The sequence below is a fragment of the Leucoraja erinacea genome, chromosome 25 (genome assembly GCF_028641065.1).
Source record: "Leucoraja erinacea ecotype New England chromosome 25, Leri_hhj_1, whole genome shotgun sequence".
NCBI lineage: Eukaryota > Metazoa > Chordata > Chondrichthyes > Rajiformes > Rajidae > Leucoraja > Leucoraja erinaceus.
In genome coordinates, this window is record NC_073401.1 from 26761662 (window position 1) to 26786182 (window position 24521).

General features: G+C 44.4%; 1 protein-coding gene across 3 annotated transcripts in view; it reads right to left on the reverse strand.

Moving 5' to 3' along the window:
• Window positions 1–24521, reverse strand: part of rph3ab (rabphilin 3A homolog (mouse), b) — a 200048-nt gene that overhangs the window by 134790 nt on the left and 40737 nt on the right. For 2 of the 3 annotated variants that reach the window (XM_055655326.1, XM_055655323.1), the window contains exon 1: window positions 2449–2700. The exons of the other annotated variant lie outside the window; for it this stretch is intronic. The gene's annotated coding sequence lies outside the window, so the exon portion shown is untranslated. Of the gene's footprint in view, window positions 1–2448; window positions 2701–24521 lie in introns of those variants that run through there. 3 annotated transcript variants of the gene reach the window in all.

Genomic DNA, 24521 nt, shown 5'->3' on the forward strand with positions numbered 1-24521 from the left:
ACACAGTGGCGCAATGGTAGAGTTGCTGCCTTACAGAACCAGAGAGCCGGGTTGATCCTGACTGCAGGTGTTGTCTGTAAAGAGTTTACATGTTTTTAAAGAGTTAGCACAGGAAAGATGGGCTAGGTAGCATCTTTCCAAGCCACTATGATTCCACAATAAGGAGAACTGAACAGAACATAAGGAGAACTCCTTATGCCGTAGGGAGTTTGTACATTCTCCCCGTGACGACGCGGGTTTTCTCGGGGTGCTCCGGTTTCCTCCCACATTCCAAGACATGCGGGTGTGTAGGTTAATTGGCTTCTTCAAATTGTCCCTGGTGTGTAAGCTAGCACTAGTTTATCGGTGATCACTGGTTTGCGTGGACGCAATGGACCAAGGCGGCCTGTTTCCACATTGTATCTCTGAACTAAACTAATCAGAGGCATAGATAGGGCACACAGTCAGAACCTTTTCCCCAGGATGGAATTATCAAATATTAAAGGGCATGGCTTTAAGATGAGAGGGACAAGGTTTAAAGGAGATGTGCGGGGAAAGTATTTTTACATGTGTGAATGTCTGGAAAATGCTGCCGGGGCTAGTAGTGGAGGCAGATACGATAGTGACATTTAAGAGACTTTTGAATAGGCTCATGGATATGCAGGCCCCTGAACACAAACTTGATGAATATTCTTTTGAGATACCATTCCTTTCTGAGAAAGGTCATAAACCAATTTGTAAAACATTGCTCCTGTCACACACAACTCACCTCTCCCTTAAAGTCAGTATTCCCAGAAATGGCTCCATCCTATTTATAGCTTTTCACCGTATATCGGTATACGTCACGCCAATAAACCAATACCAATCTCCCATTAAGTGCATCATCATTCCCCCAATCCACTATTATCTGCGCAATCATCACCTCACACTTTAATCACTTCTTGATTTTGTGTCGCTATTCAGTCATTCCTGTTGCTCTTTATAATCAATCCTTATTCCCATTTAATCTTCATAGTTGTACCTTTGCTCCTGTTACTCTTTGTATTGTTTAGTTTAGATAGTTTAGAAATACAGCATGGAGATTGGCCCTTCGGCCCACCAAGCCCACACCGACCATTAATCACCCATTCACAACAATTCTATGTTATCCCACATTCCCACCCACTCCCCACACACTAGCCTACAAACCCGGTAGTCATAAAATTCTGGAGTCTCCAGGCAGTATCTCTGGAGAGAAGGAATGGGCGACGTTTTGGGTCGAGACGCTTCTTCAGTCTGAAGTTTGTGTCTATCTTCGATTTAAACCAGCATTTGCAGTTCTTTCCTACACAACCTACAAACCCGCACGTCTTTGGGATATGGGAGGAAATCCACACGGTCACAGGTAGAATTTGCAAACCCCACACAGGCAGCACCCAAGGTCAGGATCTTTGCGCTGTGAGGCAGCAGCTTTACCGGCTGTACCACTGTCCCGCCCGCTTTTGTTTCTTGTCATCTGTCAGTCTATTATTATTCTTTACCGTTAATCATTGTTTACCATTACAAACTCTTTTATTGTCCACTCATGTGGGGTAATTCTTCCTGCAATCACTGTGTCGCTCATTACTTTGTATAATCCCCACTCATTAATATGCAACTGCGCAGACCTTCTCCTTTAGAATAATTGCTCCCTTCCTCTGATATCTCAGTGCAATCTCGCACTCATTCTCACATTACAGCAGTTCCACAGTAAAACATCCCAAATTAATGAAGAAGCAACATTTGATATCCAATCACTTAAATATTAGCATAGCTCATCAAAAACCTAGTTCATCTTAAAGAAATGTGTGAGATTTATTGCACAGTTACCAAATCCAGTCCTGAAATTTATACACAGTTGCAAGAAGCGAATGAGAGATTAGAACAAACGCCTGCACACAATCCATCTCTCCAATCCCTGCACATACATGTATCTATCCAAAAATCACTAAAATGCCACAATCGTATCTGTCTCCACCACCAGCCCTGGTAGAGCGTTCCAGGCACTCACCACCCTCTGTATATAAAAAGATTGCCCCGCACATCGATATCAATATCTTCTATCTATATCTATAATCTATATACTTATTAAATGTCTCATCTTGTAAGTATGTATACGTGTGTGTATGCCTATGTGTCTTCCTACCTTTGTTAAAATGACATGCACTAGCGCAGAAATTTTCACAAATCATTATTCACATTAACCCCGTCGACAAAATAAACTGCTTCACTTCACATTTCATGCTATATTTCACAAGTTACATGGTTTTAAAAATACCCCAAACCAAGTTTTTAAGTGGAAAATCTTTCAACCCACTTCCAAAGTGACGTCACAATGCCTTGCAAAGGGGAGGGGGGGCTGCATTTAAATGTGGGGGTTGCACGGAAGATCATAAGGTCAGAATCACTCAAGCCTTCTGCAGTGCCACACACGACACACGTAGTTCTTACCTGTTAAAAAACGCCAACATCACTACTGTTCACAGACAGAGAAGATACAAATGTTTTTCGTAACCGACGTGGATTGAGGGCAAGTCCCATCCCACGAACAACAGGGGCTGGAGGGTGACTAAGCGGTCTGAACCCGAGCACCAAAGGACACTCAGACACCCGGTGTAAGCGGCGGAAGGAGAGGATCCCTCGGGACAGCCCCCACTCTCCCCCCGGGGTTAGCGCTGTCCGGCCAGGGTCACCCTCCGCCCCGTCTCCCCCTGTGTGCCCTGTGTGCGGCTGCACTGTGATGGGCTGTGGGTTGGCAGCGCCCACACACGGGGCTTGGTGGAGCGGGGCCGCGGCTCCAGGCAGCGGACACACGGGGCCACAAACCCGGCAACGTCCCCGTCAAAGATCTTATAGCGAAGATCTTTGGTCCCCGTCAGCTGCAGCAGAGTTGGAGACAGTGTGGTACCTTTGCCCACCCAGAGTCACTGACCGCGCTGCACCAGACCCCGACCCCCCCCAATCCGGACCCCCACACCGGGGTGATTCAACCCCCCTGACCCCGACCCCCACACGGGTGACTCATCCCCCCGACCCCAACCCCCACACGGGGCGATTCACCCCTCCGATCCCAGGACCCCGACCCCCCCCCCCCCCCCCTCCGGACCCCGACTGTGCTGAGGATCGGAGGGGGAGGGGAGGAGAGAGAAAGTGGTGGAATATTCCGTTGAGGGAACGGGTTGCGTTGGGGGAGCAGACTTAACGGGTTTGCACTTGGTCTACTCTCCCTTAAACCTTGCCCCTCCCACCTTAAAACTGTGCCGTCTAGTATTTATTTGATATTTCCATCCTGGGGAAAAATTTCTGACTATGTATTCTATCTACGCCTCACGTAACTTTATATACTTCTATCAGGTCTCTCCTCAACATTTAGCATTCCAGAGAAGACAATGAGGCCACATGCAAATTGGAGGAATAGCACATATTTTGTTTGGGCCGCTTACAACCCAGCGGTATGAATATTGACCTCTAATTTCAAGTAACTCTTGCATTCTCTCAATCCACCATCTCTCTCCCCCGCCCCCCCACCACCACCTAGTTGTCCTGCTAATTTCACTGTTCGTATCCGTTCGTTATCAACGCTTCCACTGCCAATAATGGACCATTGTGAGCTCCACCTTTCCTAGGTCATCGGTGCTCTGATTTGTTCTGAACCTTTTCATACCTCTAGTTTCCCTTGCCCATGACTCTCGGTCTGAAGAAGGGGTTCAACCCGAAAAACATCACCTATTCCTTTTCTCCAGAAGTGCTGCCTGATCGCTGAGTTACTCCAGCATTTTGTGTCTACTTCCAAGTCTGGGAGGTGCATGCTGGGAGGTGTATGCTTGGAGGTTGTTTCTCCTGACTAGAGGGTCTGATTTAGTCTCAGGAGAAGGAGTTGGTTCTTTATAACAGAGTTGGAGAAAAATGGCCGCATCCTATGCCCCTGAGGCCATGGATGCTGTCACTGAGTATTTTCTAGATTAATATCTCGTCGACAATTCCAGTTCCCTCTCCATAGATTCCACCTGACTTGTTGATGGGTTCTCGCCATTCTATTTTTATTATAGGTTTCCAGCATCAGTATATATAGTTTTTTTGTTGTTGCATTTTTCTCAACTGAGATCATTAGATATTTTCTGGGTTCTGAAGGAATTAGTAGAGAGATCTGCCAGGAAAACAGTGTCTGTCCTACAACCTGCAGGGACCTGAATAGTTAGATCCCATTCTGTAGAGAAGAAATCATCTGTGCAGGATGTAGGATTGTTGGCAGCCCATGGCAATCTATGAGCTGAGGCATAGTGGCTATATTACTGAACTGGTGGATGGCTTTCTGGTTGGTTGGTTCACAGATACAAGCTTGAAGCTCAACATGGCAGCTGGATTAAACACAGATGGTTCACCAATGTTTAGTTTAGTTTATTGACACGTGTACTGAGGTACAGTGAAAAGCTTTTGTTGTGTGCTAACCAGTCAGCGGAAAGACAATATGCGATTACAATTGAGACATCCATAGTGTACAGATACATGATAAAGTGTCCACAAGTCTCTGCAGTTTCTTGTGATCTCCCAAACCATGCTGTGATGCATGCCGTAAAAATGCTTTCTACAGCACATCTGTGGAAGATAGTGAGATAGATGCCGAACTTCCTAAAAAGTCTTCTAAGAAGGTAAAGACGTTTGTGTGCTTTCTTGGCCATTGCTTCAACATGGATTGTTGAGGACATGTTGTTGGTAATATTTACTCCTAGGAATTTGAAGCTTTCAACCATCTCTCTCTCTTCTCGGTTAGGAGATTTCCAACCCTTACTTAATCCAGACTCCAGACCCATCCACATGGTAGACTCTTAACCTATTCCCAAACTCCAGCGCAGTTAAGGGCAGACAATTAAATAGGACACTGGCCCCAATATTCACATTCTATGAAGGAATACAGTTTTACAAAGCTGCAAGTAGATGTCCAGCAGACAACAATAACATTTAAAAGACACCTCCAAAAATAAACTTTGTTCACAATAAAAAATATATACTGTTACAGATTGTCATCTACCTCATTGTCACCAATGATTTGGATGAGAACATACAGGGCAAGTTTAGCAAGTTTGCTGATGACATAAAAGTGGGTGGTTTTGCAGATAGTGAAGATGGTTGTGAAAGATTACAGCAGGATCTGGATCAAATGGCCAGGTGGGCTGAGGAATGGTTGATGGAATTTAATACAGAGAAATGTGAGGTGTTGCATTTTGGGATATCTAACAAGGGTAGGACCTAGACAGTAAATGGTAGGCCTCTGGGAAATGTTGTAGAGCATAAGGATTTAGGAGTGCAGGTGCATGATTCATTGAAGTTCGAGTCGCAGGTAGATAAGGTGGTCAAAAGTGCTTTTGGCACATTGGCGTTCATCAGTTAGTATAGAGTATAGAAGTTGGGAGGTCATGTTACAGTTGTATAAGATGTTGGTGACTTCGCATTTAGAATAGTGTGTTCAGTTCTGGGCACCGTGTTATAAGAAAGATATTGTCAAGCTTGAAAGGGTTCAGAGAAGATTTACGAGGATGTTGCCAGGACTAGAGGGTGTGAGCTATAGGGAGAGGTTGAATAGACTGGGTCTCAGAGTGCATGTGGATGAGAGGTGATCTTATTGTGTACAAAATCATGAGAGGAATAGATCGGGTAGATACACAGAGTCTCTTGCTCAGGGTTGGGGAATCAAGGACCAGAGGTCATAGGTTCAATGTGAAGGGGAAAATATTTAATAGGAATCTGAGAGGTAACATTTTCACACAAAGGGTGGTGGGTGTATGGAACAAGCTACCAGAGGAGGTAGCTGAGGCTGGGACTATCCCAACGTTTAAGAAACAGTTAGACAGGTACATGGATAGGACTGGGTTGGAGGGATATGGACCGAGCACAGGCAGGTGGGACTAGTGTAGCTGGGGCATGTTGGCTAGTATGGGCAAGTTGGGCCGAAAGGCCCGCTTCCTCACTGTATCACTCCATGACTCTATGACCATGACAAAGCAAAAAACTGCAAAAACTCTTCCCGCATTCTCAGTGTCTATAAATCCAATAGTGTCATACTCAACAGTGTTTGCATCTTTCTTTAAATAAAACACCCCCATGCCACTCATGTACCCCTGGGCTGATATCCTTTTTCTTATTTAAGGGCTGTTCTTTCTCCCCTCAAAATAAATTCAGAATAATAAAAAAAATAGATATATACGAAACTGTGCAAAATCTCTTCTGACATTCTCAACGTTTATACATTCATTAGTGTTATATTCAGTAGTGTTCGCAAACTATCCTTGTACCAAGCAACCTTGCCACTCATGTAGCCCCCGGGTTTGTAATCCCTTCCTTGTTTGAGGGGTGTCTCCACCAAACCCTGCCCACCAAGGACCCTAGATTGTGATGCTTTCCCACAGAACCTTAGCGTTGGCTGCCCCAAACTTCAGCGAGTCCCTCACCAAGTACACCTGAGGTCTGGAATGGGCCATTTGGCAACATTCTCTGACGGACATCTCACTCTGCTGGGAGATCAATAAGTTTCGGGCAGACCAAAGAGCTTCTTGCACCAAGCAGCACTTGATGTCCATCTCCGAATGTGTCCCTGGGAACAGTCCATAAATCAGAGCTGTTCTGGATTAACTGTGACCAGGACCCTTGCATCCTTCTCCAGACTCTCTTCACAAATCCAGACTGCGAAGAGGTGGGCAATCGTTTCCTCTGTATAGCAGCTGTCCCGAGGGCAGCTTGCACTGGTAGTAAGATTCCGACGGTGCAGGAAGGATCTGACTGCTCTTTTCGCCATCCAAGCGAAGTCTTGGTGCTCGCTTGTGAGTTCTGGCGATGAGGTACTTCACCAGACAAGCTGGACAGTCTGCTCAGGGAGCCGCGCCACAGGATCCATCGTCTTTTTCCTGCAAAGTCGGTGTTCTGGACTGGTACATGGATACGAAAGGTTTGGAGATATGAGTCAAATGCAGGCAAATGGGACTGGCGTAGATGGGGCAGCCTAACTGGGCATGGACGAGTTAGGCTGAACGGTCTGTTTCCATGCTGTATGAATTAATGAGATTATGGGAGTAGGATTCATGTAATATTAAATAAACAATAGTCCCAATTATTAAATGAAAATCCACTTCATTCCTTAAAGGGCAAAATAAAATTTAAAATCGGCAGGGGAAAGACAAGAATGTTTGAACCACTTTTTGTTTATATCCTGCTCACTATTTCTTGTTATGCAACCTCATTTCTTGCCGTTTGAAGTTTTATTTAGAAAGAGAGCTTTTTAGTCAGGAGCAAAGCAAGACTGCGGTAAAGCCTCTGCAGTAGATGAAAAATACATGATTAGAATTTTCCATTCTCCACAGAAAGTGCACCATTTACATGAAAAGGTCTCATAGACGTCACATAGCATAGTGTCTCTTCAGAATGTGTACCTGTCCATTAAAGAACAACTAGTTTAATCAGAGTCCAAAAGGGACCACTCTCCCTCCGACCCCCCCCCCCCCCCCCCCCCACATCCCCATCTCTCAGCAGAATTAGCTAATCATCTCTGAGGCAACAACAGGTGGGGGACAGTTTGTTTCAGTATCCTGGCACTGCAGTGAAGAGGGGTAAATTAGCCAGAGATCCAGTTCTTAATTATTAGAAAGGGAGGATTGAATTTGTCTGCAAAGCAGTCACGGTAGAATAGTCTGCAGATCCTGACCGAAGCTAACAACTCTGTCCCGGTGCAAACATTCCAAGATTGTTGCCCTTAACTCTTACAGGCCCACTCACAAATGGGCAGATGCACATGGGATGGTTTGAGTGAATCCTTTAATCTCTTTATCATCATCTGTACACTGCGGCAGTTTAGTTTTAATTTAGCTTAGAGATACACTGCAGAAACAGGCCCTTTGGCCCAGCGAATCCACGCCCACCAGCGATGCCCGCACACTATCCTACACAACAGGGACAATGGGAAGAACGTACTAACTTCGTACAGACAGCACCCATAGTCAGGATTGAACCCGGGTCAAAGGCACTGCAAAGGGCCTGTCCCACTTAGGCGACTCTTTTAGGCTACTGCCAGGGACTAGTTTTAGTGGAATTCACCTACGATAACCTACGACAGCACCTAAGACAACCTACGGCAATCTAAGACAACACGTACGTCAACGTATGACAGCAAAAATTGTTGCCACTGTCTCCAAAAAATATGTTGAAAATTTTGTGGCAGTCGCCTGTAGTCACCCAAAAAGTCACCTAAGTGGGACAGGCCCATAAGGCTGCAACTCTACCGCTTGCACCACCGTGCCATCGATAACTTAATTGTAATCATGTACACACTGTTGACTGGGTGGCATGCACAAAAAAAGCTTTTCACCGCACCTTGGTACATGTGACAATAAACTAAACTATCCACACAGATATGAGGATCAGGGCGCTTGGATACTGATCGCCCAACCTCGTGCGAGAGCCTGACTGATGATAGTCTGGTACGACCCAGAGTGAAGCTCAGCTCATTAAATGAATTTAAGATTGTCACAGATTTTCAGACTTAAAATGGATGGGCTGAAAAAGATAAAGCTTGCACCATGAACTAGACATCATAACGTTGGTGGCAGGAAGTTTGTGAAATAATTATCAGTCGGAATCAGGTCAATCAGGTAGCAAAACCATTCTGGCTTTCTGTAAAGTCAAATTGAAGTTACATCGAAGCAATGGGCAAGAAAGCACTTCAATGCCTCTACTTCCTTAGAAACCTAACGAAGTTCAGCACGTATCCAAAAACCGTCACTATTTTCCACAGATGCGCCGTAGCATTTTTTTGGGATGCATCACAGCATGGTTTGGGAACAACTCAATCCGACCGTAGGAAACTGCAGAGTTGTGGACCAATACGCAAACCAACCTCCCTTCCATGGACTCCATCTACGCCTCACGCTGCCTCAGCAAGGCCACCAGAACAATCAAGGACAAGTCTCACCCCTGTCACTCCTTCTTTTCTCTCCCATCAGGCAAGAAGTAAAAGGTTTGTAAATGCATACCTCCAGATTCAGGGAGAGTTTCTTCCCAGCAGTTATCTGGCGACTGAACCGTCCTCTCACAAGCTAGAGTACGATCAGAAACTAAAAGGGGCTAGATATCTGGCAGCACAGATAGAGGAATGACAAGAAAATAGGGAACAAGTAAGTGTCAGGTTTAATCTGCCAAACTGGAGTGAGTGCACAGAGCATTTAGGAATTGGTACCAGAATCCACAGCTTTCCTTTTATATATGTTAATGATGTATATGTTAATGACTTGTATTGTGGGTATGGGGCACAATTTTCTAAACACGAAACATGGAGATGTAGTGAACCATGAAGGAGAAAGTAATAGACTTCAGAGATATAGGCTGTTGGAATGATGGAGAGATGGCAGCTCAAATTAAGAGCTGTGAAGCACAAAGTATTACAGCGTGGTTAAAAAAATAACAGAAAATATAATCAAAAAGTTATTTTCATAAATGGGGAGAACTGGGGGATAAATGCACTGCTCGTAGAAAATGGAAGGCAGTGAAAAATTGTTAAATTAGCACATAGGATCGGAGGTTCTCTAAAGTGGAGGCATAGAGTGCAAGTACATGGAAGTCATGGTGATTCATTATTTAAACAATTAAATGATTACAATGTGAGACAATGTATTATGTCATTAGTTATATGATGATGTTGCGCAGCACATTGCCACGACCACCCCTGAGGCCAGATATCCTCCTGGTCTCAGAGGCGACCAAAAACATCGTCTTGTTGGAACTGACAGTGCCGTGGGAGGACCGTCTGGAGGAGGCCCACGAGAGGAAGATGGCCAAATATGAAGAGCTGGTCATAGACTGCCGCAAGCAGGGCTGGAAGGCAAGGTGTATGCCCATCGAGGTGGGCTGCAGAGGTTTTGCACGGCAATCACTTTACAAAGCCTTGAGTGCACTGGGCATCAACGGAGTGGCGAGGAGAAGGGCCATCAAGAGCACCACAGAGGCAGCGGAGAAGGCCTCAAGATGGCTCTGGATCAGGAGAGGAGGTCCATGGGGCGGAGCGAATGACACCTGAACACATGTCGTGGTCTGATCAACCACGGCTGGGTCGCCAGGGTGAGGGTGTCTGATGTTGAAAGACCCGAAACACCCAATGACCCCAAGTTGCATCACTGATGATGTGTTCAGGAGCATCTATCGATGTATTTGGATCAATGTCATTAGTTATATGATAATGTTGCGGTAATTCCCTTTGGAGCATAAAAGGTTGATGGATCATAGAGTCTTTGGGACATAGTCATACCGCGTAGAAACAGGCCCTTCGGCCCAACTTGCCCACATCGACCAACATGTGCCATCTGCATTAGTCCCACCTGCCTGCGTTTGGCCCATATCCCTTTAAACCTGTCCTATCCATGTACCTGTCTAAATGTTTCTTAAACGTTGTGATAGTACCTGCCTCAACTACTTCCTCCAGCAGCTCAACCTATACACTGCCCTTTGTGTGAAAAAGTTACCCCTCATGTTCCTATTATATATTTCACCCTTATCTTAAATCTGTGCCTCTGGTTCTCAATTCCCTTACTCTGGGCAAGAGACTCTGTGCATCTACCCGATCTCACAGTGGGGATTTGTTAAGAAGTATTGGTAAACACAAGGGGCTGCAGATGCTGGAATCATAAGCAAAAAATAAAGTACTGGAGGAACTCAGTGAGCCAGGCAATATCTGGGGAGGGAAATCGACAGACAACGTTTGGGTCGGGACCAATCTTCAGTCAGAAAGAGGAACTATTCTCTTTGACTCAGGGTCAAGAAGCTGAGAAGTCGGAAATAAGGTGATTGTTAAAAGAACAGTAAGTGACATGAGCACCAAAAAAAATTTTTTTTTTGTTACACGACAAGTTATAAAAGGCACAGTAGTGCAGCAGTTCGTACTGCTGTCTCAACTCCAGGAACATATATACAATCCTATCTTTGGGTTCTGTCAATGAGGAATTAGTGTGAGCATTTGTTCTGAGATCTCTGGTTTCCTCTCACATACCAAAGATGTGATGTCAAGTTAACCAGTTACATTAAATTACCCCTTAAATTAGGTTAATGGCAAAAAAATCGCTGAGAGAGAGCTCATTGCAGTGGTAAAGGGAAAAGGGAAGATGGGGAATGGAACTGGTATGATTATTCTCCTGGGACTTGATGGGCCAAATGGTGTCCTGTATCGTTATAAGTTAAAATAATATGACAAGACAACATCTCAACCCATTGGGGATCTAAGGGGCAGCACTGGGGGTCAGTGGTAGAGACCCGGATTTGATCCTGACTATAGGTGCTGTCTGTACGGAGTTTGTACATTCTTCCTGTGACATTGTGGGTTTTCTCTGGGTGCTCTGGTTTCCTCCCACATTCCACACGTGCAGGTTTGTAGGTTAATTGGCTTTGGTAAGTTATTAAAAAAATGTCCCTAATGTGCAGGATAGTGTTAGTGTATGGGGTGATCGCTGGACAGAGCGGACTTGGTGGACTGAAGGGCCTATTTCCATGATGTATCTCTAAAGTCTAAAGGGTGTGAAATGCATTACCAGGAACAGTTGTGAAGGGAGGTTCATTTGTGACATTCAAAAGGAGTTGGATAATTATCTGAAAGGAAAGAATCTGGATGGATAAGGAGAGAGTACAAGGGAGGTGAGATTTGCTGCATTGTTTTTATATGGAGCTAATATAGACTCAAAAGGGTGAATGGGTGAATACAGCTTTGTGCTGTAAATGTTCTCTGGCATGCTCATTGCTGTAATGGAGGAAGCAATACCATCACAGATTTTCACCACCTATCCTCTCCAAACAGGGCAGCACAGTGGCCCAGCGGTAGAGTTGCTGGCTTACAACACCAGAGGCCCGGGTTCGATCCTGACTACGGGCGATGTCTGTACGGAGTTTGTACATTCTCCTTGTGACCATGTGGTTATTCTCCGGGTGCTCTGGTTTCCTCTTACACTCAAAAGACATGCAGATTTGTAGGTTAATTAACTTCAGTAAAATTCTAAAATTGCCCCTAGTGTGTAGGATAGTGTTAGTGCACGGTGTGATCGCCGGTTGGCGCAGACTCGGTGGTCCGAAGGGCCTGTTTCCGCTCTGTATCTCGAGTCTGACAGGACTAGACTTGATCTTTTGCTATTTATGTCAGTTCTGTGATAGAATTATCCAATTCATTGCATTCCTCAGAACCTTTCTCATAATCCTTAAATTTTCCCACCTTTCAATCAAATCCTCTTCGAAGGTTACAACAGAACCTGCTTCCACTACCCTTCCAGGCAGTAAACTCAGATATACATCAAACTTGGCATTCTGCAAGTTTCATGGGGGTAACTAATTACTTTGATAAAATTAATTATTACCCCGAAGGAAGCCTGTGTCGTTTATGGATTCCATTTACATGGTGTTCCAATTCATTAAATTACACCCACCCCAACTAATCTTTCAGAAATTGAGGAAATATATAATTTTGAGCAAAGAGGTTGAAGAAACCACAGAGGGGAAGAAGGTTGTAAAGGGGCTGGAAAAGGGAAAATCATGTGACTATACGTGTTGTCAATCAATGGAAAGGATTTAGTTGATTGGTTAATGCAAATAAGTTAAATGTATGGTAAACCATAATGATTGGTTAATAGTTTGCTACTCCTTTTGTACTATCTTTGTCAAGTCAAGTCAAGTTTATTTGTCACATACACATACGAGATGTGCAGTGAAATGAAAGTGGCAATGCTCGTGGACTTTTGTGCAAAAGACAAACAACCAAACAAACTATAAACACAATCATAACACACATATTCTTTTACATAATAAATAATGGAAGGAAAAACGTTCAGTAGAGTTAGTCCCTGGTGAGATAGGGGTTTACAGTCCGAATGGCCTCTGGCAAGAAACTCCTTCTCAACCTCTCCGTTCTCACCGCATGGCAACGGAGGCGTTTGCCTGACCATAGCAGCTGGAACAGTCCGTTGCAGGGGTGGAAGGGGTCTCTCATGATATTGTTGGCTCTGGAGTTGCACCTCCTGATGTATAGTTCCTGCAGGGGGGCAAGTGAAGTTCCCATAGTGCGTTCGGCCAAACGCACTACTCTCTGCAGAGCCTTCTTGTCTTTGGCAGAGCAATTCCCAAACCAGATGGTAATGTTCCCGGACAAGATGCTTTTCACCGCTGCTGCGTAGAAGCACTGGAGGATCCTCGGAGACACTCTGAATTTCCTCAATTGCCTGAGGTGGTAAAGGCGCTGCCTCGCCTTATTCACGAGTGCTGAGGCGTGTGATGCCCATGTCATATCCTCGGAGATGTGGACTCACAGATATTTAAAACAGTTCACCCTATCCACAGGATCCCCATTTATCCTCAATGGATTGTACGTCCTCTAAAGTCCATGATCAGCTCCTTCTTCAGTCTTTTACCTATATAATGTGGTACATTTATGCCAAAGTCAGTAGTTTTTTCGACCTGCTCCAGAGTTTTTAACTCTGTGTTGGAAGGTTTAAAGAATTATCCAGCGCTGACAGAATAAAGAATTGATTTTAGCAGCAATGGTTTGACTCAAGTTTTCTTGAATTAGACTGGCAAAAAGAACTAATTTTAACAAAATTACCACATCATATGATTCAATATTGATTTTTTTTTTACAAAAATTGCAAGATAGAGATTTTAATGCAAGGCATAGTTGTTGTACCTTAGGCTTCATCAACAAACTGTTGTACTACAAAGACCAAACTCTAAAGATTAAACAAAGATTGGCCAGGGCTCTATAACATCTCCCAGGGCCAGATGAAAGCTGAGTTGAATGGGGAAAGGCGTCTGTGCAGAAAATAGTAACTCCGGGTTGAAGTAGTGGTGAGACGACCAAGTAAGGTGAGAGGGGAAAGATTTAATAAGGATCTGAGGGTGGTGGGTATATGGAATGAGCTGCCAGAGGAGGTAGTTGAGGCAGAAACTATAACAACGTTTAAGAGACATTTGGACAGGTACATAGATAAGAAAGGTTTAAAGGGATGTGGGCCAAATGTGGGCAGGTGGGACTAGTATACATGGGGCATCTTGGTCAGCATGGGCAAGTTGGGACAAACGGCCTGTGCTGGATGTCTCAATGACTCTGATTCAGAATGCAAGACAGCTTGGTTTGGAAGCAGCTCCATTCAAGACTGCAAGAAATTGCAGCGAATTGTGGATGTAGCCCAGACCATCACACAAACCAACCTCCGTCTTCTTGACTCCATTTATACCTCACGCTGCCTCAGTAAGGACAATAGCATAATCGAGGATGAGTCGCACCCTGGCCACTTTCTCTTCTCCCCTCTCCCATCATGCAAAAAGAATAGAAGTGTGAAAACACACACCTCCAAATTCCAGGACAGTTTCTTCCCAGCTGTTATCAGGCAACTGAATCATCCCATCACAACCAGAGAGCAGTGCCGAACTACTATCTACCTCATTGGTGACCCTGCTCATATCATCCTTGATCGGACTTTGCTGGCTTAACCTTGCACTCAATGTTATTCCCTTATCATGCATCTATACACTGTGATGGCTCAATTGTAATCATGTGTTGTCTTTCTGCTGACTAGATAGCACGCAACAAAAGCTTTTCACTGTACGGTACTCTTGACAATAAACTAAATTGAATTGTACTTTCTCTGTGACTCTACACAGTCACTACAGGTTTGGAGACACAAGGTGTGGTTTTGGGTGGGTTAGTAGTGTAGACCAGTGCCGGAAGAATGTTGGCCTGGCCATGAATGGGGACTTGACGCCAGTTCAGGCCAGGTGCCAGCATAGTCTTAGGGTAATGGTCATACAGCATGGAAACAGACCCTTTGGACCAACTTGCTCATACTGACCAACATGTCCCATCTACACTAAATCATATGCCTGCATTTGGTCCATATCTCTCTAAACCTGGCCTATCCATGTACCTGCCTAAATGTTTCTTAAACATTGCGATAGTACCCGCCAACATGGAGATGGAAGCAGCACACCCTTCCAACCATACTGTAGAAAAGTTAACAACTGCAAACAGTCCCATTCTACCCAATCCTCATCAATTTATACCTTGTTTCAGTTAAAAATGCAATTGTATGTTTAGACCTAAAGTATCGAGTCCAGGTTGCCTTGCTTTAAGAACTACCAGAATCCCACACAAGCCTTGTGTTTAAACTGATACGCGAAATGATTTACAATCCAGGTGCATGGTCTGCTGGTTTTAACTTATCCTTTCATAGTTTCACCGGTCCAGTATGAATGCTAGATTCACCTTGCATTTAAAGGGATTTTAAAACAATTAAGGGAAAATGTTCACCAGATGGAAGACAAGAATTCAGAATGATCCTGGAGAGTATTTTGAAAACATCTCAACAAATTGGGGACCTTGGACAAGGTTGAGGAAGCATGGAGCAGGACAGGAGATAGAGGTGAACTTGGTGTAGATAAAAGTCAGTAAACAAGTGAGAACACAGCCTGGCTCTTCACTTGCCCTTTGATAGTTGCTGAAGTTTGGAAGTTGCACCATTGCATATGAGAAGGAATCTTGTGTGTTACTGGGCAGCACTATCCTGGCTAAGTGGGTATCACTGAAACACCCAAAGATGCCACATGCACCCCATTCCTTAAGGGGTTGGACAGGCTAGATGCAGGAAGATTGTTCCCGATGTTAGGGAAGTCCAGGACACGGGGTCACAGCTTAAGGATAAAGGGGAAATCCTTTAAAACCGAGATGAGAAGAACTTTTTTCACACAGAGAGTGGTGAATCTCTGGAACTCTCCGCCACAGAGGGTAGTTGAGGCCAGTTCATTGGCTATATTTAAGAGGGAGTTAGATGTGGCCCTTGTGGCTAAGGGGATCAGGGGGCATGGAGAGAAGGCAGGTACGGGATACTGAGTTGGATGATCAGCCATGATCATATTGGATGGCGGTGCAGGCTCGAAGGGCCGAATGGCCTACTCCTGCACCTAATTTCTATGTTTCTATGTTTCTATTCCTGTGTTCACCTAGAGCTAACCTTTACTTGGTTATAGGATGTGGGCTTGTTCCTCAGGATTACGGGCAACTTCCTATCTTGTCTGGCATTACAGCAGAACATCAGGGCTCAATGCTCTCTCAGGATATCAGCAAGTTACAGATGCATAAGTCATAGGAGCAGAATTAGGCCATTCGGCACATCGCATCTACTCTGCCATTCAATATTGCCTGATCTATCTTTCCCTCTCAACCCCAATAACCAAATTTTAAAAGACATAGATATGAAATGTTTAGGAGGGATATGCGGACAAATGGGACTAGCTTAGATGGGGCATCTTGGACGGCATGGAGGCCCTTTTTCCATACTGTATGACTGTGGCTTTATGGTCACTTCATACATCCCAATTGAGAGGGGACTTTGAAGTTGGAAAACTAGAAGCTACTGCATGCAATACACATTTCGCTCAAAACTGATCTGAGCAATGCAAAAAACACACAACCATGGTTTGGGAACAGCTATATCCAAGACCGCAAGAAATTGCAGAGAATTGTGGACGCAGCCTAGACCAAAGATCCTAGAGGAGTAAGATAGACCACTCCTCCGAAATCCAATGTGTAGTACGTAACGGAACATCACGGCCGCCATTTGTTTATGCCAAACGCAACATCTTTGGTAGCGGGGACGGACTCCACAGTTATACAATCTGCTCTTACATCAGGTCGCAGGAAAGAGCAAAGATACTAGAGGCTCCTCTAGTATCTTTGGGGGAAGAGGACGTTTCTTCCACCCCTGAGTTGATCCAGGACTGATTCTCGGTCCCCTCCGATACCAGATGAAGGCGGCCGGCACCAGGCTCCCTGTCCGGCGGGAGAGCCTCAAGCGTCGGCGCTCCCGAGGCAGCGGGCAATGCTCCTTTAGTATCTTTGGTGTAATCCGTTCCAAAGATTGATCCGCTTTATCATCTTTGGTATAATCAATGTTGTAGGGAATAGTGTTTTATATAGCATCTATCACTTCACATATTTAGTTAATATTATTGTAAATTTTATTAATATTATTGTAAATTGCAGCCCAATAAAATGGCGTCAACAATCACCCATGTCATACTATGCTTTTTTCGCAGAGTGGCGCATCTTGCTCTGCTCTATACTCTTTGGCCTAGACCATCACGCAAACCAACCTCCTTTCCATTGACTCCATTTGCATTTCACGCTGCCTCGGCAAGGCCACCAGCATAATCCGGTAGGCGGCGGCGCGACTCTGGTCAGCAGCGGCCTCTGCAGCCTGTCCGCGTTTTTATTATTTTTTGTCTGTGTTTTAATGTAGTTTTTGTTATTTTATGTTGGGGTGTGTGTGTGGGGGGGCGGGGGGGGAAAACTTTTGAACCTCTCCCTGCACTGGAGACCCGACCTTTTCTCGTCGGGTCTCAGTTGTCGTTGGGGCCGCAACGAGGAGCGGCCTCCAACGGGAAGAAGCTGGGGACTCTGGTGCCGACTCACCGTCGCCGTCGTGGAGCTGGCCGAGACCGGAGCGGGTGGAGCGGTGGAGGAGCGCTGCCGCTGCTGCTGCTGCTGCTGCTGCTGCCGATGCCGCTGCTGCTGCTGATGCGAAGGCAGGCTGCTACTGCGGGTCTGCGGACGGCGGCACCGGGAGCCCGCGGATCCCTGGAGGGAGACCGCTTTTCGGGGCTCCTGCAACGGCGACTTCTCCCGCCCGAGTTGCGGGGTTGAAGAGCTCCTGGAGCGGGGCCTAACATCACCGCCCCGCGCGGCTTGGAACGGCCGCGGGACTCTGCGAGCGCACACCGGGGGCTCTAACACCAAGACCCGGTGTGCGACCTCGCACCACCCGGCGTGGCTTTAATGGCCGCGGGACAATCGCCATCGCCAGCCGGGGGCTTTGACTTTGACTCTGACATCGGGGGGGGGGGAGAGTGCAGTGGAGAGATAAGTTTTTTTGGCCTTCCATCACAGCTATGTGATGGATGTTTATGTAAAATGTAATTATGTTGTGTCTGGGGTCTATTTGTGTGTAATGTATGGCTGCAGAAACGGCATTTCATTTGGACCTCCAGGGGTCCAAATGACAATTAAATAGACTATTGACTATTGACTATTAATAATCAAGGATGAGTCTCACTCCGGTCACTTCCTCTTCTCCCCTCTCCCATCAGGCAAGTGTTACAGGAATGTGAAAACGCATAGCTCCAGATTCAGGGACAGTTTCTTCCCAGCTGTTATCAGCAACTGAACCATCTTATCACCAACTAGAGACTATACATGATTACCAGCTCCCCCCCATCAACCTCATTGGAGACCATTGGACTATCTTTAATCGGATTTCACCTTGCACTAAACATTATTACGTTTATCCTGTATCTGTACACAGTGGGCGGCTTGATTGTAATCATGTATAGTCTTTCCACTGACTGGATATCACACAACAAGAAATATTTTCACTGTACTTGGGTTCACGTGCCAATAAACTAAACTAAAGCTAACTAAAGAAATGAAATGTGTCTCTCTACTTGCTTCATTGGTGATGGCGAGCTGCATTTTCAAACAACGATCTTTCAAATACTCCAGCAATCGGAAACTTCTGAAGAAGTAAAATGTGGGTCTGTCTCCACTGGGAATATTTGGGGATCATCTGCAGTTGTGACAGTTTTCTCATTATCGTCATGTTAAGGTTATTAATAAACCTACCGAATAGCAATAGGTCTCAGAATAGGTTCCTGTGAGACCCAACTTGTCAGACATACTCAAACATCAAATCAAGACCACCTGTACCAACTTCTGTTCTTCCTTCTTTAGGCCAATTCCCCATTGAATTTATAACCTTGTCATTGAGCCTTGCCTTGACTAGATCTAGTGATGCATGTTGCCAAATACTCTCTGAACAAGTGGATCCATCAGTAGCATTGCCTTTACTAACCAGGTCAGCGGGATCCTCGAAATCCAGACAATTGTCATGCTTGTCCCCCATGTATAGAGCAATTCTAATTCACTACATTTGTGACAATACATGGGTTTTTGCAATGACGAATTGGAGCAGCACAGTGGCGCAGTGGTAGAGTTGCTACCTTCCAGCGCCGGAGACTCAGGTTCAAATCTGACTACGGGTGCTATCTGTATGGAGTTTGTACATTCTCTGTGCTTTGCAAATAAGAATTTCATTGTTTTGTCTCGGGACATATGACAATAAAATACTCTTGACTTGTAACTGCATGTGTTTCCGCTAGGTGCTCCAGTTTCCTCCCACATCAGAAAGACGTGCAGCTTTATAGGTTAATTAACTTCTGTAAACTGTCCCAACTATTACTTCACTTTGTCTTCAGAGAAAGCACGAATCGTTTTGCTGATCAATCTACACTTGACCTGATTCTGATACTGATAATTATTTCGCAAACTTTTCCTGCCACTAAGGTTAAGATGGCTAGTTCAGAGTTACAAGCTTTATCTTTTTCATCCCATCCATTTCAAGACTGAACATCAGTGACAACCTTGAATTCAAATAATGAGCTGAGCTTAATCCTGGGCTATACCAGACTATTGTCAGCCAGACTCTTGCAGGGGGTGTGGTGATCAATATCCGAGAGCTCTGAACTTCATATCTGTGTGGATAGTTCAGTTTATTCTTATGTGTACTGAGGTGCAGAGAAAAGCTTTCTGTTGCGTGCCATCCAGTCAGCGGAAAGAGTAAACATGATTACAATCAAGCCATCGGCGGCATGGTGGCGCATCAAGAGAGTTGTTGCCTTACGGCGAGAGATATGCGTTTGATCCTGACTATGGGTGCTGCCTGTGTGGAGTTTGTATGTTCTCCCTGTGACTGCATTGGTTTTCTCCGGGTGCTCCAGTATTCTCCCACACTCCAGACGTACAGGTGTGTAGGTTAATTGGCTTCGTTAAAATTGTAAATTGTACCTGGTGTGTAGGATAGTGCTAGTGTATGAGGTGATCGCTGGTCAGTGCGAACTCGGAGGGCGGAAGAGCCTGTTTCCGGGCTGTATCTCTAAAGTCTAAAGTTTGACTTGGCATCATATTCGGCAGAGATATTGTGGATAAAAGGGTCTGTTCCTGTGCTGTATTGTTCTACATTCCATGAGTTTTAAACCAAATTATATTTTCAGAAGGTGCCCTGGGCCTTTTCTCATTTGGTTGTCATGCAATGTTGACTAACCTTAGCAGGAGGTTCAGAGGAGGAACATTATTAGTTTAGGTTTGTTATTGTCATGTGTACCGAGGTACAGTGAAAAGCTTTCTTTTGCATGCTATTCAAACAGGTCAGATAATACAATCAAGTCAACCTCAAGCGCTATAGTTAGAGTGAAGGGGAAGATACAGAGTGCAGATCATAGTTCTCAGCATTGTAGCACGCTTTTACCTAAGAAGCCATCGCAACGTTTAAGAAACATTTAGACAGGTACATGGATAAGACAGGTTTAGAGGGATATGGGCCAAACGCAGACAGATGGGACTACTGTTAATTGGACAAGTTGGTCGGTATGGTCAAGTTGGGCTGAAGGGCCTATATCCATGATGTATGACTATGACTAAGCACAGCCAGTTGGTACAATATATTGACAGGAAAGTATGGAGTGCATAATATACTGTAATTCTCAGCATTTTAGATTACCTTTACCCAAGAAGCACAGCCAGTTGCAACAATATATTAAGAGGAAGATACAGTGCAGAATATACGGTACTTCTCCTGATTTACAGGTAGAAAAACTATTTAAATTAGCGTGATTGCATCGGATGATAGCAGATCGTTCTCTGGGAAGAATAAGTAAAGAGTCCCCATGGTCCAGCATCATCTTGCATCACAGACAACACCTGGACTGTGGCTCTCAGTTGGTTAGTGGCAGTGTTAGATAAATGGTGGATAGGATGGAATAACTCCCTCACCTATGGAGGGGAGCCACTTGGATAAGGGCTACTGCTCCCCATGGACTCCATGCCTATGGGTCAATCAAAGTTTAGCAAGGGAACAACAGTGTAGAGGTTACTCGGGAAGCTACCTGTGCATTTTTGATTCCCCACCAACACAGAATCATTGAATCATACAATCATGCAGCATGAAAACAGGCCATTCGGCCCAACGTGCCCACGCTGAGCGAGATACCCCATCTACACTGGTCAGACCAGCCTGCGTTTGACCCATATCCTTCTAAACTTCTCTTATCCATGTACCTATTCAAATGTCTTTTAAATGTTGTTATATTACCTGCCTCAACGATCCCCTCTGGCAGCTCGTTCCATATACCCATCACACTTTGTGTGAAAATGTTCCCTCTCAGGTTCCTATTCAATCTTCCCCCCTCACCTTAAACTTACGTCCTCTGATTCTTGATTCCCCAATTCTGGGCATTCACCCTATTTTTTCTCCACATAATCTTATAGACCTCTATAAGATTACACCTCATCCTCCGGCGTTCCAAGGAATAAAATCCTAGCTTGCTCAAACTCTCCCAATAGCTCAGGCCCTCTAGTCCTGGCAACATCCTCATAAATGCACAAATTATTTATCCTATAGCATCCTACACTAATTACAGAACAAAATGAACTGCACCCCCCCCCCCCCTTGTGCTTCATTGGTGATAGCTATTATTTCAGTTTGCTCATATCCTTGTGCCAAGATTATTAATAAGCTTCCTGAATGACAATAGATTCCAGGGAGACTCAACTTATCAAACATATTCAAACATCAAATGAGGACCACCTGTACGAACTACTGTTCTTCCTTCTGTACGCAAATTCCCGGTCGAATTTATAATCTTGTCCTTGAGTCTTGCCTTGATTATATCTCCCCACATTTCCATTAACTGCCTACAGAGTCTACACTCACCCACATAACTAGGGGAATTTACAGGGGCCAATTAACCGGCCAACCTTTAGGTTGTGTCAGAAAGCCAGAGGAAACTCACGCTGTTACATAAAATGCACACAGACATTAGAATTGAATGGAGATCACAGGAGTTGCAAGGCAATGGCTCCACTAGCTGCCTCAGTGTGCTTCCCAACACGGATCAGCGTTGTTTAGTTAGTTTAATTTATTGTCACATGTACCGAGGTGCAGTGAAAAGCTTTTTGTTGTATGCTATTCAGTCAGTGGAAAAACCATACATGATTACAATCAAGTGCCCACAGTGTACAGATACGGGGAAAAGGGAATAAAGTATAGTTGAGGAGTATAAGGAATGTAAAAAGAATCTTAAGAAAGAAATTAGAAAAGCTAAAAGAAGACATGAGGTTGCTTTGGCAAGTAAGGTGAAAGTAAATCCAAGGGTTTCTACAGCTATATTAATAGCAAAAGGATAACGAGGGATAAAATTGGTCCATTGGAGAGACAGAGTGGACAGCTATCTGCGGAGCCAAAAGAGATGGGGGAGTTATTGAACAATTTCTTTTCTTCGGTATTCACCAAGGAGAAGGATATTGAATTATGTGAGGTAAGGGAAACTAGTAGAGTAGCTATGGATACTATTTCAAAGTAAAAGAATACTGACACTTTTGAAAAATATAAAAGTGGATAAGTCTCCAGGTCCTGACAGGATATTCCCTAGGACATTGAGGGAAGTTAGTGTAGAAATAGCCGGGGCTATGACAGAAATATTTCAAATGTCATTAGAAACGGGAATAGTCCCCGAGGATTGGCGTACTGCGCATGTTGTTCCATTGTTTAAAAAGGGTTCTAAGAGTAAACCTAGCAATTATAGACCTGTTAGTTTGACTTCAGTGGTGGGCAAATTAATGGAAAAGATACTTAGAGATAATATATATAAGCATCTGGATAAACAGGGTCTGATTAGGAACAGTCAACATGGATTTGTGCCTGGAAGGTCATGTTTGACTAATCTTCTTGAATTTTTTGAAGAGGTTACTAGGGAAATTGACGAGGGTAAAGCAGTGGATGTTGTCTATATGGACTTTAGTAAGGCCTTTGACAAGGTTCCTCATGGAAGGTTGGTTAAGAAGGTTCAACTGTTGGGTATAAATGCAGGAGTAGCAAGATGGATTCAACAGTGGCTGAATGGGAGACGCCAGAGGGTAATGGTGGATGGCTGTTTGTCGGGTTGGAGGCAGGTGACTAGTGGGGTGCCTCAGGGATCTGTGTTGGGTCCTTTGTTGTTTGTCATGTACATCAATGATCTGGATGAAGTTGTGGTAAATTGGATTAGTAAGTATGCAGATGATACCAAGATAGGGGGTGTTGTGGATAATGAAGAGGATTTCCGAAGTCTACAGAGTGATTTAGGCCATTTGGAAGAATGGGCTGAAAGATGGCAGATGGAGTTTAATGCTGATAAATGTGAGGTGCTACACCTTGGCAGGACAAATCAAAATAGGACGTACATGGTAAATGGTAGGGAATTGAAGAATGCAGTTGAACAGAGGGATCTGGGAATAACCGTGCATAGTTCCTTGAAGGTGGAATCTCATATAGATAGGGTGGTAAAGAAAACTTTTGATATGCTAGCCTTTATAAATCAGAGCATTGAGTATAGAAGCTGGGATGTAATGTTAAAATTGTACAAGGCATTGGTGAGACCAAATCTGGAGTATGGTGTACAATTTTGGTCGCCCAATTATAGGAAGGATGTCAACAAAATAGAGAGAGTACAGAGGAGATTTACTAGAATGTTGCCTGGGTTTCAACAATTAAGTTACAGAGAAAGGTTGAATAAGTTAGGTCTTTATTCTCTGGAGCGCAGAAGGTTAAGGAGGGACTTGATAGAGGTCTTTAAAATGATGAGAGGGATAGACAGAGTTAATGTGGACAAGCTTTTCCCTTTGAGAATAGGGAAGATTCAAACAAAAGGACATGACTTCAAAATTAAGGAACAGAAGTTTAGGGGTAACATGAGGGGAACTTCTTTACTCAGAGAGTGGTAGCGGTGTGGAATGAGCTTCCAGTGGAAATGGTGGAGGCAGGTTCGTTGGTATCATTTAAAAATAAATTGGATAGGCATATGGATGAGAAGGGAATGGAGGGTTATGGTATGAGTGCAGGCAGGTGGGACTAAGGGAAAATAATTGTTCGGCACGGACTTGTAGGGCCGAGATGGCCTGTTTCCGTGTTGTAATTGTTATATGGTTATATGGTGTTACAGTGCAATATAATGTCCAGTAAAGTCCGATTTAAGATAGTCCGAGGGTCTCCAATGAGGTACAGTGCGCACAATAATGTTTGGGACAAAGACCAATCATTTATTTATTTGCCTCTGTACTCCACAATTTGAGATTTGTAATAGAAGAAAATCACATGTGGTTAAAGTGCACCGTGTCAGATTTTATTAAAAGCAATTTTTTATACATTATGGTTTCACCATGTAGAAATTACAGCTGTGTTTATACATAGTCCCCCCATTTCAGGGCATCATAATGTTTGGGACACATGGCTTCACAGGTGTTTGTAATTGCTCGGGTGTGTTTAAATACCTCTTTAATGCAGGTATAAGAGAGCACTCAGCACCTAGTCTTCCCTCCAGTCTTCCCATCAGGTTTGGAAACTTTTATTGCTGTTTGTCAACATGAGGACCAAAGT